Genomic DNA, 17,467 nt, shown 5'->3' on the forward strand with positions numbered 1-17,467 from the left:
TGCTTGGAGTTGAAGTTGGTTCCGGGAGACCACTTGAAGAGGCGTGGCGACCTCGTCGTCAGCTGAAGCTGCGCTTAACAGGCAAAGGGCCTCATCAGACTGCAATCCCCATCTGAAGCAACAGCCTGGGAGACTGCCAGAAGCGGAATGGCTCCCTCCTCCGCCGTAGAAAGGAAGAAGGACCACGCAGAGGCGACCCACTCGTGTGCTTCTCCATTTTGAACGTGCTCCCAGACAGGAAGAAAGAATGGATTTCCCTTCACGTGAGCAAGGCTACCAAGTGCAATTTGCACGCACATTACGCATTAGGAACCATGCAATTTGTTGTCACTTGTTTGAAGAGATTGTCCAAAGTAAGGCCTTGTTTTGGCTTTGCAAGGTTTGCAGGGTTGGCCTTTAAGTCCCAAGGGGCTCAGAAACAAAAAAAATACCCCAACGTTGGAATAAAGGACCTCATTTCCCAAAGGTAACTAGGATTTCAGGCCTTAGACACCTGACAAGGGTGGTCGGTCCTGCCAAGAGGGCAAGGAACTGGACCCGATGCCCTCTGGAGGTCCCTTCCAGTTCTAGTGTTCCATGCTTGTAGGCTAAGGGGACCCTGACCCTCCTCCATTTTGCCTGCGCTCTCCCGTCTCGAACCCAGCTCATCGCTTCAGGAGCGCATCTGCTACGCAAACGCAGCCCGGAAGGGCTGCTGACCCACGCGAAGAGAGGACGTACTGCAAAGACTTTTCAGATGGCAGCTTAGTCCCCCGGCTGCAGCCTGCATCAAGAGCTTTCTGAGCGATCCGGGGCGGGCAGGGAGGAGGAGGTGGCTCTGTCCAGGGAGGCCACTGGCAGCTAGTCACTTCTGGCAGCAGGCAGCGCTCCACCCCTAACGTGCTCCTTCTAAACGTTCAAAGAGCGCTAGTTGAAAAGAGCCCAGAACAGGGCAAGAGATGAGAAGAGGCAGAACTAGCATGGCCAAAAAGGACTCATCCAGCAATGCTACTGCGAAGGGGAAGGCAAGAAGAAATGTCAGCTCAAGCAAGCGACACGTCTTGGGCCCTAAACACGCAGCCCAACTTGTCCCAGGCATCCCCGAAAAGCCTCTCTCCACCAGGAGAGAAAGACAAGCCGCGCCAAAGCTCGGCCCATCCTGGTCCCAAACCTTGTTGGTCCGATTTTCAGCGTCTCACACCTGGTAGGAACCCCCAGGGTAGAAAGCAATCCAGAAAGCAGAGACGGGAAAAGCGCAGCAGGAGAAGGCCGCAAAAGCAGGGGTTGGAACTAGCACCGGTGATGAAAAACAAGCAGTTTGTGGAAATTCCAACAATGCCCCTGGGGGAGCCCGAAAGATGGAGTCCAACTTCTCTGCGCTCCCCCCCAGAAAATCCCCTCCCCACCAGGAAAGACAGAAAGGCCATCTGGATGGAATCCAGGCCCCTCCTGGTCCCAGACGCAGCGAGGAACAAACCGTTTCCTTTTCCAGCGTGGCCAGCCGTTTAACGGCAGCACGAGGCCGCTGAGCTACTGTGAGGGAGAAGTGCCGTCGGTGCTGAAGACGCTCTCGACAGCGGCTCTACGGCATGGATCCAGCGATGGGTTTCCCGCGAGACCGCAGGTTAGCTGGAAAGAATCTTCTCTGACCGACTGTGGCACTCGCCAGGGCGTAGCGTGAAGCCCCGAGGGCTGCCGAGTAAAGTACCGATCCTCCAGAAAGCGGTCCCTCTTTTCAAACGGTTCCCCGGCCTGACAGGGCCCGGCATCCCCTGCTGCGGGGCACGTGCCGCCCGGGCATTTCCCAGGAAAGAGGCTCCAGCGCACGTCTCGGTAGGCAGAGGGCACCCGTGCCATTTGCAATCACTTGAAGGCTCCCGTCAGTTGCTCGTCCTGGGGCCAGTTGTGGATGTTTCGAAGAAGCTCCCGGCAATTGGGCCGCAACCCAAGGGACAAGGGCTCGGCACGCACCGAGCCGAAGGGCGGCCTCGTCGGCCTCTCCTGCTGTGGGGTTGTGGCCCAAAGCATCTTGCCATCACCTCCGTAAGAGGTCAGCCAAGGGCCTGTTTTGCTTGAGGGAGGCGGGGGTCCTCCGAATGTGCCCTGTTCCCCCGCAGCATGTGCTGCACCCAGTGGGGTGGAAAATCCCACAGCCTGTAGCAAAGAGTCTCCTGTGGATTTTCTCATTGCTGTGCCCTTCCCTCCCCGCCGGCCAATTGGGCACACCAGGGCAGCCCGCCTTTTGGGGCGGGAAGAGAAGAGAAGAGAAGAGGCACCACCTCCAAAGGACCGCTGGCCTTCACGGGAGCGCCCACGCCTGTCAGGGGTGGGATTCGAACCCACGCCTCCAGGAGAGACTGCGACCTGAACGCAGCGCCTTGGACCGCTCGGCCACCCTGACGGCCGGCTGGGCTCCTCCCTCAGCTACCTGTGGGCAGAGAGGCAGCACTCCGGCCCACTGGGAGTCAGGGCCGCTGCTGCCAACAAAAAGCTCCAGCCCTGGCTGCCAAGAGGAGACGGTGGTCCCTGAAAAAGTCAGCCGCCTGCCAGGGGTGGGATTCGAACCCCACGCCTCCAGGGGAGACTGCGACCTTAACGCAGCGCCTTAGACCCGCTCGGCCACCCTGACGGCCAGAAGGGCCCCCTCCCCTTCTTTTCTGCCCGCCGCTGGCGGTGGCAGGGGGGACATGGCCCCCGCCAGCAGGTGGCCTGCTTTCCCAACCAGGCCCCGGGGGGCGGGGAAAACTCCTGCCAGCAGATCAACAGGAAACCCCCTGAAACCAACTGACGCAAAAGAGCAGGGAGCCTCCCTGCCCCCGAGCAACAAAAGCCCGACAGCCCACTTTCAGGAGTGGCATTGGGAAGCCACACCTCCCCACAAGGCAGCGCTCTGGACCACTCATTCAGCCCCACCCAGCTGGCAAGTTTTTCTCCTGGGTGGCAGTCAGTGGAATTCAAAAGGCAGCGGCGCGCCTCACGCCAGCGTACTGCTGGCCTTTTCCCCTTTTCTTTCTGAAAATGGCCACGCTGGAAGAAAACAGCACGGGGAGAGCCACGCAAGAGCAGGCAGCAAAGAATGCAGCCCAAACGGACACTCGAGCGCATGCAAACGGGGGAGTTTGAGAAGGAGAGCCCCCCCTGCTGAACGAACCAGGCGTGAGTAAGTTCCTTTGGGGTGAGTGACTTGGCTTGACTGTTGCTCTGCATTTGTCTTCTCTTTCAGGTGATTTCACTGACTGTGTCCGTTGGGATTCTGAGCCTGGGACGTCTTTGAGGCATTGTTGCTTTCCTGAGCCTCGTTGGAATCAGCCTGGGGATCAGCCCTCTGTGATGTTCTTGGATTTGACAACGACTAGCAGAACCATTGCTGTAACCACGGTCCAAAGCTTCGACCTAACGCTGTGCCAAGTGGGCCAGATGAGGGGTCTCATGAGAGCTGGTCATTCACGGAATGTCTTGTTGCTGCTGCTGCTGCTAGATCTGTATCATTTGTGGATGTGAAGTTGTCAGGGGCGGCCCCTGTGCTTGGAGTTGAAGTTGGTTCCGGGAGACCACTTGAAGAGGCGTGGCGACCTCGTCGTCAGCTGAAGCTGCGCTTAACAGGCAAAGGGCCTCATCAGACTGCAATCCCCATCTGAAGCAACAGCCTGGGAGACTGCCAGAAGCGGAATGGCTCCCTCCTCCGCCGTAGAAAGGAAGAAGGACCACGCAGAGGCCGACCCACTCGTGTGCTTCTCCATTTTGAAACGTGCTCCCAGACAGGAAGAAAGAATGGATTTCCCTTCACGTGAGCAAGGCTACCAAGTGCCAATTTGCACGCACATTACGCATTAGGAACCATGCAATTTGTTGTCACTTGTTTGAAGAGATTGTCCAAAGTAAGGCCTGTTTTGGCTTTGCAAGGTTTGCAGGGTTGGCCTTTAAGTCCCAAGGGGCTCAGAAACAAAAAAAATACCCCAACGTTGGAATAAAGGACCTCATTTCCCAAAGGTAACTAGGATTTCAGGCCTTAGACACCTGACAAGGGTGGTCGGTCCTGCCAAGAGGGCAAGGAACTGGACCCGATGCCCTCTGGAGGTCCCTTCCAGTTCTAGTGTTCCATGCTTGTAGGCTAAGGGGACCCTGACCCTCCTCCATTTTGCCTGCGCTCTCCCGTCTCGAACCCAGCTCATCGCTTCAGGAGCGCATCTGCTACGCAAAACGCAGCCCGGAAGGGCTGCTGACCCACGCGAAGAGAGGACGTACTGCAAAGACTTTTCAGATGGCAGCTTAGTCCCCCGGCTGCAGCCTGCATCAAGAGCTTTCTGAGCGATCCGGGGCGGGCAGGGAGGTAGGAGGTGGCTCTGTCCAGGGAGGCCACTGGCAGCTAGTCACTTCTGGCAGCAGGCAGCGCTCCACCCCTAACGTGCTCCTTCTAAACGTTCAAAGAGCGCTAGTTGAAAAGAGCCAGAACAGGGCAAGAGATGAGAAGAGGCAGAACTAGCATGGCCAAAAAGGACTCATCCAGCAATGCTACTGCGAAGGGGGAAGGCAAGAAGAAATGTCAGCTCAAGCAAGCGACACGTCTTGGGCCCTAAACACGCAGCCCAACTTGTCCCAGGCATCCCCGAAAAGCCTCTCTCCACCAGGAGAGAAAGACAAGCCGCGCCAAAGCTCGGCCCATCCTGGTCCCAAACCTTGTTGGTCCGATTTTCAGCGTCTCACACCTGGTAGGAACCCCCAGGGTAGAAAGCAATCCAGAAAGCAGAGACGGGAAAAGCGCAGCAGGAGAAGGCCGCAAAAGCAGGGGTTGGAACTAGCACCTGGTGATGAAAACAAGCAGTTTGTGGAAATTCCAACAATGCCCCTGGGGAGCCCGAAAGATGGAGTCCAACTTCTCTGCGCTCCCCCCCAGAAAATCCCCTCCCCACCAGGAAAGACAGAAAGGCCATCTGGATGGAATCCAGGCCCCTCCTGGTCCCAGACGCAGCGAGGAACAAACCGTTTCCTTTTCCAGCGTGGCCAGCCGTTTAACGGCAGCACGAGGCCGCTGAGCTACTGTGAGGGAGAAGTGCCGTCGGTGCTGAAGACGCTCTCGACAGCGGCTCTACGGCATGGATCCAGCGATGGGTTTCCCGCGAGACCGCAGGTTAGCTGGAAAGAATCTTCTCTGACCGACTGTGGCACTCGCCAGGGCGTAGCGTGAAGCCCCGAGGGCTGCCGAGTAAAGTACCCGATCCTCCAGAAAGCGGTCCCTCTTTTCAAACGGTTCCCCGGCCTGACAGGGCCCGGCATCCCCTGCTGCGGGGCACGTGCCGCCCGGGCATTTCCCAGGAAAGAGGCTCCAGCGCACGTCTCGGTAGGCAGAGGGCACCCGTGCCATTTGCAATCACTTGAAGGCTCCCGTCAGTTGCTCGTCCTGGGGCCAGTTGTGGATGTTTCGAAGAAGCTCCCGGCAATTGGGCCGCAACCCAAGGGACAAGGGCTCGGCACGCACCGAGCCGAAGGGCGGCCTCGTCGGCCTCTCCTGCTGTGGGGTTGTGGCCCAAAGCATCTTGCCATCACCTCCGTAAGAGGTCAGCCAAGGGCCTGTTTTGCTTGAGGGAGGCGGGGGTCCTCCGAATGTGCCCTGTTCCCCCGCAGCATGTGCTGCACCCAGTGGGGTGGAAAATCCCACAGCCTGTAGCAAAGAGTCTCCTGTGGATTTTCTCATTGCTGTGCTCTTCCCTCCCCGCCGGCCAATTGGGCACACCAGGGCAGCCCGCCTTTTGGGGCGGGAAGAGAAGAGGCGAGAAGAGAAGAGGCACCACCTCCAAAGGACCGCTGGCCTTCACGGGAGCGCCCACGCCTGTCAGGGGTGGGATTCGAACCCACGCCTCCAGGAGAGACTGCGACCTGAACGCAGCGCCTTGGACCGCTCGGCCACCCTGACGGCCGGCTGGGCTCCTCCCTCAGCTACCTGTGGGCAGAGAGGCAGCACTCCGGCCCACTGGGAGTCAGGGCCGCTGCTGCCAACAAAAGCTCCAGGCCTGGCTGCCAAGAGGAGACGGTGGTCCCTGAAAAAGTCAGCCGCCTGCCAGGGGTGGGATTCGAACCCACGCCTCCAGGGGAGACTGCGACCTTAACGCAGCGCCTTAGACCGCTCGGCCACCCTGACGGCCAGAAGGGCCCCTCCCCTTCTTTTCTGCCCGCCGCTGGCGGTGGCAGGGGGACATGGCCCCCGCCAGCAGGTGGCCTGCTTTCCCAACCAGGCCCCGGGGGGCGGGAAAACTCCTGCCAGCAGATCAACAGGAAACCCCTGAAACCAACTGACGCAAAAGAGCAGGGAGCCTCCCTGCCCCCGAGCAACAAAAGCCCGACAGCCCACTTTCAGGAGTGGCATTGGGAAGCCACACCTCCCCACAAGGCAGCGCTCTGGACCACTCATTCAGCCCCACCCAGCTGGCAAGTTTTTCTCCTGGGTGGCAGTCAGTGGAATTCAAAAGGCGGCGGCGCGCCTCACGCCAGCGTACTGCTGGCCTTTTCCCCTTTTCTTTCTGAAAATGGCCACGCTGGAAGAAAACAGCACGGGGAGAGCCACGCAAGAGCAGGCAGCAAAGAATGCAGCCCAAACGGACACTCGAGCGCATGCAAACGGGGGAGTTTGAGAAGGAGAGCCCCCCTGCTGAACGAACCAGGCGTGAGTAAGTTCCTTTGGGGTGAGTGACTTGGCTTGACTGTTGCTCTGCATTTGTCTTCTCTTTCAGGTGATTTCACTGACTGTGTCCGTTGGGATTCTGAGCCTGGGACGTCTTTGAGGCATTGTTGCTTTCCTGAGCCTCGTTGGAATCAGCCTGGGGATCAGCCCTCTGTGATGTTCTTGGATTTGACAACGACTAGCAGAACCATTGCTGTAACCACGGTCCAAAGCTTCGACCTAACGCTGTGCCAAGTGGGCCAGATGAGGGGTCTCATGAGAGCTGGTCATTCACGGAATGTCTTGTTGCTGCTGCTGCTGCTAGATCTGTATCATTTGTGGATGTGAAGTTGTCAGGGGCGGCCCTGTGCTTGGAGTTGAAGTTGGTTCCGGGAGACCACTTGAAGAGGCGTGGCGACCTCGTCGTCAGCTGAAGCTGCGCTTAACAGGCAAAGGGCCTCATCAGACTGCAATCCCCATCTGAAGCAACAGCCTGGGAGACTGCCAGAAGCGGAATGGCTCCCTCCTCCGCCGTAGAAAGGAAGAAGGACCACGCAGAGGCGACCCACTCGTGTGCTTCTCCATTTTGAACGTGCTCCCAGACAGGAAGAAAGCATGGATTTCCCTTCACGTGAGCAAGGCTACCAAGTGCAATTTGCACGCACATTACGCATTAGGAACCATGCAATTTGTTGTCACTTGTTTGAAGAGATTGTCCAAAGTAAGGCCTTGTTTTGGCTTTGCAAGGTTTGCAGGGTTGGCCTTTAAGTCCCAAGGGGCTCAGAAACAAAAAAAATACCCCAACGTTGGAATAAAGGACCTCATTTCCCAAAGGTAACTAGGATTTCAGGCCTTAGACACCTGACAAGGGTGGTCGGTCCTGCCAAGAGGGCAAGGAACTGGACCCGATGCCCTCTGGAGGTCCCTTCCAGTTCTAGTGTTCCATGCTTGTAGGCTAAGGGGACCCTGACCCTCCTCCATTTTGCCTGCGCTCTCCCGTCTCGAACCCAGCTCATCGCTTCAGGAGCGCATCTGCTACGCAAACGCAGCCCGGAAGGGCTGCTGACCCACGCGAAGAGAGGACGTACTGCAAAGACTTTTCAGATGGCAGCTTAGTCCCCCGGCTGCAGCCTGCATCAAGAGCTTTCTGAGCGATCCAGGGCGGGCAGGGAGGAGGAGGTGGCTCTGTCCAGGGAGGCCACTGGCAGCTAGTCACTTCTGGCAGCAGGCAGCGCTCCACCCCTAACGTGCTCCTTCTAAACGTTCAAAGAGCGCTAGTTGAAAAGAGCCCAGAACAGGGCAAGAGATGAGAAGAGGCAGAACTAGCATGGCCAAAAAGGACTCATCCAGCAATGCTACTGCGAAGGGGAAGGCAAGAAGAAATGTCAGCTCAAGCAAGCGACACGTCTTGGGCCCTAAACACGCAGCCCAACTTGTCCCAGGCATCCCCGAAAAGCCTCTCTCCACCAGGAGAGAAAGACAAGCCGCGCCAAAGCTCGGCCCATCCTGGTCCCAAACCTTGTTGGTCCGATTTTCAGTGTCTCACACCTGGTAGGAACCCCCAGGGTAGAAAGCAATCCAGAAAGCAGAGACGGGAAAAGCGCAGCAGGAGAAGGCCGCAAAAGCAGGGGTTGGAACTAGCACCGGTGATGAAAAACAAGCAGTTTGTGGAAATTCCAACAATGCCCCTGGGGGAGCCCGAAAGATGGAGTCCAACTTCTCTGCGCTCCCCCCCAGAAAATCCCCTCCCCACCAGGAAAGACAGAAAGGCCATCTGGATGGAATCCAGGCCCCTCCTGGTCCCAGACGCAGCGAGGAACAAACCGTTTCCTTTTCCAGCGTGGCCAGCCGTTTAACGGCAGCACGAGGCCGCTGAGCTACTGTGAGGGAGAAGTGCCGTCGGTGCTGAAGACGCTCTCGACAGCGGCTCTACGGCATGGATCCAGCGATGGGTTTCCCGCGAGACCGCAGGTTAGCTGGAAAGAATCTTCTCTGACCGACTGTGGCACTCGCCAGGGCGTAGCGTGAAGCCCCGAGGGCTGCCGAGTAAAGTACCGATCCTCCAGAAAGCGGTCCCTCTTTTCAAACGGTTCCCCGGCCTGACAGGGCCCGGCATCCCCTGCTGCGGGGCACGTGCCGCCCGGGCATTTCCCAGGAAAGAGGCTCCAGCGCACGTCTCGGTAGGCAGAGGGCACCCGTGCCATTTGCAATCACTTGAAGGCTCCCGTCAGTTGCTCGTCCTGGGGCCAGTTGTGGATGTTTCGAAGAAGCTCCCGGCAATTGGGCCGCAACCCAAGGGACAAGGGCTCGGCACGCACCGAGCCGAAGGGCGGCCTCGTCGGCCTCTCCTGCTGTGGGGTTGTGGCCCAAAGCATCTTGCCATCACCTCCGTAAGAGGTCAGCCAAGGGCCTGTTTTGCTTGAGGGAGGCGGGGGTCCTCCGAATGTGCCCTGTTCCCCCGCAGCATGTGCTGCACCCAGTGGGGTGGAAAATCCCACAGCCTGTAGCAAAGAGTCTCCTGTGGATTTTCTCATTGCTGTGCCCTTCCCTCCCCGCCGGCCAATTGGGCACACCAGGGCAGCCCGCCTTTTGGGGCGGGAAGAGAAGAGAAGAGGCACCACCTCCAAAGGACCGCTGGCCTTCACGGGAGCGCCCACGCCTGTCAGGGGTGGGATTCGAACCCACGCCTCCAGGAGAGACTGCGACCTGAACGCAGCGCCTTGGACCGCTCGGCCACCCTGATGGCCGGCTGGGCTCCTCCCTCAGCTACCTGTGGGCAGAGAGGCAGCACTCCGGCCCACTGGGAGTCAGGGCCGCTGCTGCCAACAAAAGCTCCAGGCCTGGCTGCCAAGAGGAGACGGTGGTCCCTGAAAAAGTCAGCCGCCTGCCAGGGGTGGGATTCGAACCCACGCCTCCAGGGGAGACTGCGACCTTAACGCAGCGCCTTAGACCGCTCGGCCACCCTGATGACCAGAAGGGCCCCTCCCCTTCTTTTCTGCCCGCCGCTGGCGGTGGCAGGGGGACATGGCCCCCGCCAGCAGGTGGCCTGCTTTCCCAACCAGGCCCCGGGGGGCGGGAAAACTCCTGCCAGCAGATCAACAGGAAACCCCTGAAACCAACTGACGCAAAAGAGCAGGGAGCCTCCCTGCCCCCGAGCAACAAAAGCCCGACAGCCCACTTTCAGGAGTGGCATTGGGAAGCCACACCTCCCCACAAGGCAGCGCTCTGGACCACTCATTCAGCCCCACCCAGCTGGCAAGTTTTTCTCCTGGGTGGCAGTCAGTGGAATTCAAAAGGCGGCGGCGCGCCTCACGCCAGCGTACTGCTGGCCTTTTCCCCTTTTCTTTCTGAAAATGGCCACGCTGGAAGAAAACAGCACGGGGAGAGCCACGCAAGAGCAGGCAGCAAAGAATGCAGCCCAAACGGACACTCGAGCGCATGCAAACGGGGGAGTTTGAGAAGGAGAGCCCCCCTGCTGAACGAACCAGGCGTGAGTAAGTTCCTTTGGGGTGAGTGACTTGGCTTGACTGTTGCTCTGCATTTGTCTTCTCTTTCAGGTGATTTCACTGACTGTGTCCGTTGGGATTCTGAGCCTGGGACGTCTTTGAGGCATTGTTGCTTTCCTGAGCCTCGTTGGAATCAGCCTGGGGATCAGCCCTCTGTGATGTTCTTGGATTTGACAACGACTAGCAGAACCATTGCTGTAACCACGGTCCAAAGCTTCGACCTAACGCTGTGCCAAGTGGGCCAGATGAGGGGTCTCATGAGAGCTGGTCATTCACGGAATGTCTTGTTGCTGCTGCTGCTGCTAGATCTGTATCATTTGTGGATGTGAAGTTGTCAGGGGCGGCCCTGTGCTTGGAGTTGAAGTTGGTTCCGGGAGACCACTTGAAGAGGCGTGGCGACCTCGTCGTCAGCTGAAGCTGCGCTTAACAGGCAAAGGGCCTCATCAGACTGCAATCCCCATCTGAAGCAACAGCCTGGGAGACTGCCAGAAGCGGAATGGCTCCCTCCTCCGCCGTAGAAAGGAAGAAGGACCACGCAGAGGCGACCCACTCGTGTGCTTCTCCATTTTGAACGTGCTCCCAGACAGGAAGAAAGCATGGATTTCCCTTCACGTGAGCAAGGCTACCAAGTGCAATTTGCACGCACATTACGCATTAGGAACCATGCAATTTGTTGTCACTTGTTTGAAGAGATTGTCCAAAGTAAGGCCTTGTTTTGGCTTTGCAAGGTTTGCAGGGTTGGCCTTTAAGTCCCAAGGGGCTCAGAAACAAAAAAAATACCCCAACGTTGGAATAAAGGACCTCATTTCCCAAAGGTAACTAGGATTTCAGGCCTTAGACACCTGACAAGGGTGGTCGGTCCTGCCAAGAGGGCAAGGAACTGGACCCGATGCCCTCTGGAGGTCCCTTCCAGTTCTAGTGTTCCATGCTTGTAGGCTAAGGGGACCCTGACCCTCCTCCATTTTGCCTGCGCTCTCCCGTCTCGAACCCAGCTCATCGCTTCAGGAGCGCATCTGCTACGCAAACGCAGCCCGGAAGGGCTGCTGACCCACGCGAAGAGAGGACGTACTGCAAAGACTTTTCAGATGGCAGCTTAGTCCCCCGGCTGCAGCCTGCATCAAGAGCTTTCTGAGCGATCCGGGGCGGGCAGGGAGGAGGAGGTGGCTCTGTCCAGGGAGGCCACTGGCAGCTAGTCACTTCTGGCAGCAGGCAGCGCTCCACCCCTAACGTGCTCCTTCTAAACGTTCAAAGAGCGCTAGTTGAAAAGAGCCCAGAACAGGGCAAGAGATGAGAAGAGGCAGAACTAGCATGGCCAAAAAGGACTCATCCAGCAATGCTACTGCGAAGGGGAAGGCAAGAAGAAATGTCAGCTCAAGCAAGCGACACGTCTTGGGCCCTAAACACGCAGCCCAACTTGTCCCAGGCATCCCCGAAAAGCCTCTCTCCACCAGGAGAGAAAGACAAGCCGCGCCAAAGCTCGGCCCATCCTGGTCCCAAACCTTGTTGGTCCGATTTTCAGTGTCTCACACCTGGTAGGAACCCCCAGGGTAGAAAGCAATCCAGAAAGCAGAGACGGGAAAAGCGCAGCAGGAGAAGGCCGCAAAAGCAGGGGTTGGAACTAGCACCGGTGATGAAAAACAAGCAGTTTGTGGAAATTCCAACAATGCCCCTGGGGGAGCCCGAAAGATGGAGTCCAACTTCTCTGCGCTCCCCCCCAGAAAATCCCCTCCCCACCAGGAAAGACAGAAAGGCCATCTGGATGGAATCCAGGCCCCTCCTGGTCCCAGACGCAGCGAGGAACAAACCGTTTCCTTTTCCAGCGTGGCCAGCCGTTTAACGGCAGCACGAGGCCGCTGAGCTACTGTGAGGGAGAAGTGCCGTCGGTGCTGAAGACGCTCTCGACAGCGGCTCTACGGCATGGATCCAGCGATGGGTTTCCCGCGAGACCGCAGGTTAGCTGGAAAGAATCTTCTCTGACCGACTGTGGCACTCGCCAGGGCGTAGCGTGAAGCCCCGAGGGCTGCCGAGTAAAGTACCGATCCTCCAGAAAGCGGTCCCTCTTTTCAAACGGTTCCCCGGCCTGACAGGGCCCGGCATCCCCTGCTGCGGGGCACGTGCCGCCCGGGCATTTCCCAGGAAAGAGGCTCCAGCGCACGTCTCGGTAGGCAGAGGGCACCCGTGCCATTTGCAATCACTTGAAGGCTCCCGTCAGTTGCTCGTCCTGGGGCCAGTTGTGGATGTTTCGAAGAAGCTCCCGGCAATTGGGCCGCAACCCAAGGGACAAGGGCTCGGCACGCACCGAGCCGAAGGGCGGCCTCGTCGGCCTCTCCTGCTGTGGGGTTGTGGCCCAAAGCATCTTGCCATCACCTCCGTAAGAGGTCAGCCAAGGGCCTGTTTTGCTTGAGGGAGGCGGGGGTCCTCCGAATGTGCCCTGTTCCCCCGCAGCATGTGCTGCACCCAGTGGGGTGGAAAATCCCACAGCCTGTAGCAAAGAGTCTCCTGTGGATTTTCTCATTGCTGTGCCCTTCCCTCCCCGCCGGCCAATTGGGCACACCAGGGCAGCCCGCCTTTTGGGGCGGGAAGAGAAGAGAAGAGAAGAGGCACCACCTCCAAAGGACCGCTGGCCTTCACGGGAGCGCCCACGCCTGTCAGGGGTGGGATTCGAACCCACGCCTCCAGGAGAGACTGCGACCTGAACGCAGCGCCTTGGACCGCTCGGCCACCCTGACGGCCGGCTGGGCTCCTCCCTCAGCTACCTGTGGGCAGAGAGGCAGCACTCCGGCCCACTGGGAGTCAGGGCCGCTGCTGCCAACAAAAGCTCCAGGCCTGGCTGCCAAGAGGAGACGGTGGTCCCTGAAAAAGTCAGCCGCCTGCCAGGGGTGGGATTCGAACCCACGCCTCCAGGGGAGACTGCGACCTTAACGCAGCGCCTTAGACCGCTCGGCCACCCTGACGGCCAGAAGGGCCCCTCCCCTTCTTTTCTGCCCGCCGCTGGCGGTGGCAGGGGGACATGGCCCCCGCCAGCAGGTGGCCTGCTTTCCCAACCAGGCCCCGGGGGGCGGGAAAACTCCTGCCAGCAGATCAACAGGAAACCCCTGAAACCAACTGACGCAAAAGAGCAGGGAGCCTCCCTGCCCCCGAGCAACAAAAGCCCGACAGCCCACTTTCAGGAGTGGCATTGGGAAGCCACACCTCCCCACAAGGCAGCGCTCTGGACCACTCATTCAGCCCCACCCAGCTGGCAAGTTTTTCTCCTGGGTGGCAGTCAGTGGAATTCAAAAGGCGGCGGCGCGCCTCACGCCAGCGTACTGCTGGCCTTTTCCCCTTTTCTTTCTGAAAATGGCCACGCTGGAAGAAAACAGCACGGGGAGAGCCACGCAAGAGCAGGCAGCAAAGAATGCAGCCCAAACGGACACTCGAGCGCATGCAAACGGGGGAGTTTGAGAAGGAGAGCCCCCCTGCTGAACGAACCAGGCGTGAGTAAGTTCCTTTGGGGTGAGTGACTTGGCTTGACTGTTGCTCTGCATTTGTCTTCTCTTTCAGGTGATTTCACTGACTGTGTCCGTTGGGATTCTGAGCCTGGGACGTCTTTGAGGCATTGTTGCTTTCCTGAGCCTCGTTGGAATCAGCCTGGGGATCAGCCCTCTGTGATGTTCTTGGATTTGACAACGACTAGCAGAACCATTGCTGTAACCACGGTCCAAAGCTTCGACCTAACGCTGTGCCAAGTGGGCCAGATGAGGGGTCTCATGAGAGCTGGTCATTCACGGAATGTCTTGTTGCTGCTGCTGCTGCTAGATCTGTATCATTTGTGGATGTGAAGTTGTCAGGGGCGGCCCTGTGCTTGGAGTTGAAGTTGGTTCCGGGAGACCACTTGAAGAGGCGTGGCGACCTCGTCGTCAGCTGAAGCTGCGCTTAACAGGCAAAGGGCCTCATCAGACTGCAATCCCCATCTGAAGCAACAGCCTGGGAGACTGCCAGAAGCGGAATGGCTCCCTCCTCCGCCGTAGAAAGGAAGAAGGACCACGCAGAGGCGACCCACTCGTGTGCTTCTCCATTTTGAACGTGCTCCCAGACAGGAAGAAAGCATGGATTTCCCTTCACGTGAGCAAGGCTACCAAGTGCAATTTGCACGCACATTACGCATTAGGAACCATGCAATTTGTTGTCACTTGTTTGAAGAGATTGTCCAAAGTAAGGCCTTGTTTTGGCTTTGCAAGGTTTGCAGGGTTGGCCTTTAAGTCCCAAGGGGCTCAGAAACAAAAAAAATACCCCAACGTTGGAATAAAGGACCTCATTTCCCAAAGGTAACTAGGATTTCAGGCCTTAGACACCTGACAAGGGTGGTCGGTCCTGCCAAGAGGGCAAGGAACTGGACCCGATGCCCTCTGGAGGTCCCTTCCAGTTCTAGTGTTCCATGCTTGTAGGCTAAGGGGACCCTGACCCTCCTCCATTTTGCCTGCGCTCTCCCGTCTCGAACCCAGCTCATCGCTTCAGGAGCGCATCTGCTACGCAAACGCAGCCCGGAAGGGCTGCTGACCCACGCGAAGAGAGGACGTACTGCAAAGACTTTTCAGATGGCAGCTTAGTCCCCCGGCTGCAGCCTGCATCAAGAGCTTTCTGAGCGATCCGGGGCGGGCAGGGAGGAGGAGGTGGCTCTGTCCAGGGAGGCCACTGGCAGCTAGTCACTTCTGGCAGCAGGCAGCGCTCCACCCCTAACGTGCTCCTTCTAAACGTTCAAAGAGCGCTAGTTGAAAAGAGCCCAGAACAGGGCAAGAGATGAGAAGAGGCAGAACTAGCATGGCCAAAAAGGACTCATCCAGCAATGCTACTGCGAAGGGGAAGGCAAGAAGAAATGTCAGCTCAAGCAAGCGACACGTCTTGGGCCCTAAACACGCAGCCCAACTTGTCCCAGGCATCCCCGAAAAGCCTCTCTCCACCAGGAGAGAAAGACAAGCCGCGCCAAAGCTCGGCCCATCCTGGTCCCAAACCTTGTTGGTCCGATTTTCAGTGTCTCACACCTGGTAGGAACCCCCAGGGTAGAAAGCAATCCAGAAAGCAGAGACGGGAAAAGCGCAGCAGGAGAAGGCCGCAAAAGCAGGGGTTGGAACTAGCACCGGTGATGAAAAACAAGCAGTTTGTGGAAATTCCAACAATGCCCCTGGGGGAGCCCGAAAGATGGAGTCCAACTTCTCTGCGCTCCCCCCCAGAAAATCCCCTCCCCACCAGGAAAGACAGAAAGGCCATCTGGATGGAATCCAGGCCCCTCCTGGTCCCAGACGCAGCGAGGAACAAACCGTTTCCTTTTCCAGCGTGGCCAGCCGTTTAACGGCAGCACGAGGCCGCTGAGCTACTGTGAGGGAGAAGTGCCGTCGGTGCTGAAGACGCTCTCGACAGCGGCTCTACGGCATGGATCCAGCGATGGGTTTCCCGCGAGACCGCAGGTTAGCTGGAAAGAATCTTCTCTGACCGACTGTGGCACTCGCCAGGGCGTAGCGTGAAGCCCCGAGGGCTGCCGAGTAAAGTACCGATCCTCCAGAAAGCGGTCCCTCTTTTCAAACGGTTCCCCGGCCTGACAGGGCCCGGCATCCCCTGCTGCGGGGCACGTGCCGCCCGGGCATTTCCCAGGAAAGAGGCTCCAGCGCACGTCTCGGTAGGCAGAGGGCACCCGTGCCATTTGCAATCACTTGAAGGCTCCCGTCAGTTGCTCGTCCTGGGGCCAGTTGTGGATGTTTCGAAGAAGCTCCCGGCAATTGGGCCGCAACCCAAGGGACAAGGGCTCGGCACGCACCGAGCCGAAGGGCGGCCTCGTCGGCCTCTCCTGCTGTGGGGTTGTGGCCCAAAGCATCTTGCCATCACCTCCGTAAGAGGTCAGCCAAGGGCCTGTTTTGCTTGAGGGAGGCGGGGGTCCTCCGAATGTGCCCTGTTCCCCCGCAGCATGTGCTGCACCCAGTGGGGTGGAAAATCCCACAGCCTGTAGCAAAGAGTCTCCTGTGGATTTTCTCATTGCTGTGCCCTTCCCTCCCCGCCGGCCAATTGGGCACACCAGGGCAGCCCGCCTTTTGGGGCGGGAAGAGAAGAGAAGAGGCACCACCTCCAAAGGACCGCTGGCCTTCACGGGAGCGCCCACGCCTGTCAGGGGTGGGATTCGAACCCACGCCTCCAGGAGAGACTGCGACCTGAACGCAGCGCCTTGGACCGCTCGGCCACCCTGACGGCCGGCTGGGCTCCTCCCTCAGCTACCTGTGGGCAGAGAGGCAGCACTCCGGCCCACTGGGAGTCAGGGCCGCTGCTGCCAACAAAAGCTCCAGGCCTGGCTGCCAAGAGGAGACGGTGGTCCCTGAAAAAGTCAGCCGCCTGCCAGGGGTGGGATTCGAACCCACGCCTCCAGGGGAGACTGCGACCTTAACGCAGCGCCTTAGACCGCTCGGCCACCCTGACGACCAGAAGGGCCCCTCCCCTTCTTTTCTGCCCGCCGCTGGCGGTGGCAGGGGGACATGGCCCCCGCCAGCAGGTGGCCTGCTTTCCCAACCAGGCCCCGGGGGGCGGGAAAACTCCTGCCAGCAGATCAACAGGAAACCCCTGAAACCAACTGACGCAAAAGAGCAGGGAGCCTCCCTGCCCCCGAGCAACAAAAGCCCGACAGCCCACTTTCAGGAGTGGCATTGGGAAGCCACACCTCCCCACAAGGCAGCGCTCTGGACCACTCATTCAGCCCCACCCAGCTGGCAAGTTTTTCTCCTGGGTGGCAGTCAGTGGAATTCAAAAGGCGGCGGCGCGCCTCACGCCAGCGTACTGCTGGCCTTTTCCCCTTTTCTTTCTGAAAATGGCCACGCTGGAAGAAAACAGCACGGGGAGAGCCACGCAAGAGCAGGCAGCAAAGAATGCAGCCCAAACGGACACTCGAGCGCATGCAAACGGGGGAGTTTGAGAAGGAGAGCCCCCCTGCTGAACGAACCAGGCGTGAGTAAGTTCCTTTGGGGTGAGTGACTTGGCTTGACTGTTGCTCTGCATTTGTCTTCTCTTTCAGGTGATTTCACTGACTGTGTCCGTTGGGATTCTGAGCCTGGGACGTCTTTGAGGCATTGTTGCTTTCCTGAGCCTCGTTGGAATCAGCCTGGGGATCAGCCCTCTGTGATGTTCTTGGATTTGACAACGACTAGCAGAACCATTGCTGTAACCACGGTCCAAAGCTTCGACCTAACGCTGTGCCAAGTGGGCCAGATGAGGGGTCTCATGAGAGCTGGTCATTCACGGAATGTCTTGTTGCTGCTGCTGCTGCTAGATCTGTATCATTTGTGGATGTGAAGTTGTCAGGGGCGGCCCT

At 58.5% G+C, this 17,467-nt stretch overlaps 10 non-coding genes across 10 annotated transcripts; all 10 read right to left on the minus strand.

The window, feature by feature from the left end:
- Positions 1–2,297: 2,297 nt before the first annotated feature.
- Positions 2,298–2,380, minus strand: TRNAL-CAG (transfer RNA leucine (anticodon CAG)). Its single transcript has one exon. It is a non-coding gene; the product is annotated as a tRNA-Leu (tRNA).
- A 143-nt stretch (positions 2,381–2,523) lies between these two features.
- On the minus strand, positions 2,524–2,608 carry TRNAL-AAG (transfer RNA leucine (anticodon AAG)). Its single transcript has one exon. It is a non-coding gene; the product is annotated as a tRNA-Leu (tRNA).
- Positions 2,609–5,807: 3,199 nt separating this feature from the next.
- TRNAL-CAG (transfer RNA leucine (anticodon CAG)) lies at positions 5,808–5,890 on the minus strand. Its single transcript has one exon. It is a non-coding gene; the product is annotated as a tRNA-Leu (tRNA).
- A 142-nt stretch (positions 5,891–6,032) lies between these two features.
- Positions 6,033–6,115, minus strand: TRNAL-AAG (transfer RNA leucine (anticodon AAG)). Its single transcript has one exon. It is a non-coding gene; the product is annotated as a tRNA-Leu (tRNA).
- Positions 6,116–9,294: 3,179 nt separating this feature from the next.
- Positions 9,295–9,377, minus strand: TRNAL-CAG (transfer RNA leucine (anticodon CAG)). The gene has a single exon. It is a non-coding gene; the product is annotated as a tRNA-Leu (tRNA).
- A 142-nt stretch (positions 9,378–9,519) lies between these two features.
- Positions 9,520–9,602, minus strand: TRNAL-AAG (transfer RNA leucine (anticodon AAG)). The gene has a single exon. It is a non-coding gene; the product is annotated as a tRNA-Leu (tRNA).
- A 3,184-nt stretch (positions 9,603–12,786) lies between these two features.
- On the minus strand, positions 12,787–12,869 carry TRNAL-CAG (transfer RNA leucine (anticodon CAG)). Its single transcript has one exon. It is a non-coding gene; the product is annotated as a tRNA-Leu (tRNA).
- Positions 12,870–13,011: 142 nt separating this feature from the next.
- Positions 13,012–13,094, minus strand: TRNAL-AAG (transfer RNA leucine (anticodon AAG)). The gene has a single exon. It is a non-coding gene; the product is annotated as a tRNA-Leu (tRNA).
- Positions 13,095–16,273: 3,179 nt separating this feature from the next.
- Positions 16,274–16,356, minus strand: TRNAL-CAG (transfer RNA leucine (anticodon CAG)). Its single transcript has one exon. It is a non-coding gene; the product is annotated as a tRNA-Leu (tRNA).
- Positions 16,357–16,498: 142 nt separating this feature from the next.
- TRNAL-AAG (transfer RNA leucine (anticodon AAG)) lies at positions 16,499–16,581 on the minus strand. Its single transcript has one exon. It is a non-coding gene; the product is annotated as a tRNA-Leu (tRNA).
- Positions 16,582–17,467: the final 886 nt, after the last annotated feature.

Source organism: Carettochelys insculpta, chromosome 2, assembly GCF_033958435.1.
Source record: "Carettochelys insculpta isolate YL-2023 chromosome 2, ASM3395843v1, whole genome shotgun sequence".
In the NCBI taxonomy this organism is placed as follows: Eukaryota; Metazoa; Chordata; order Testudines; family Carettochelyidae; genus Carettochelys; species Carettochelys insculpta.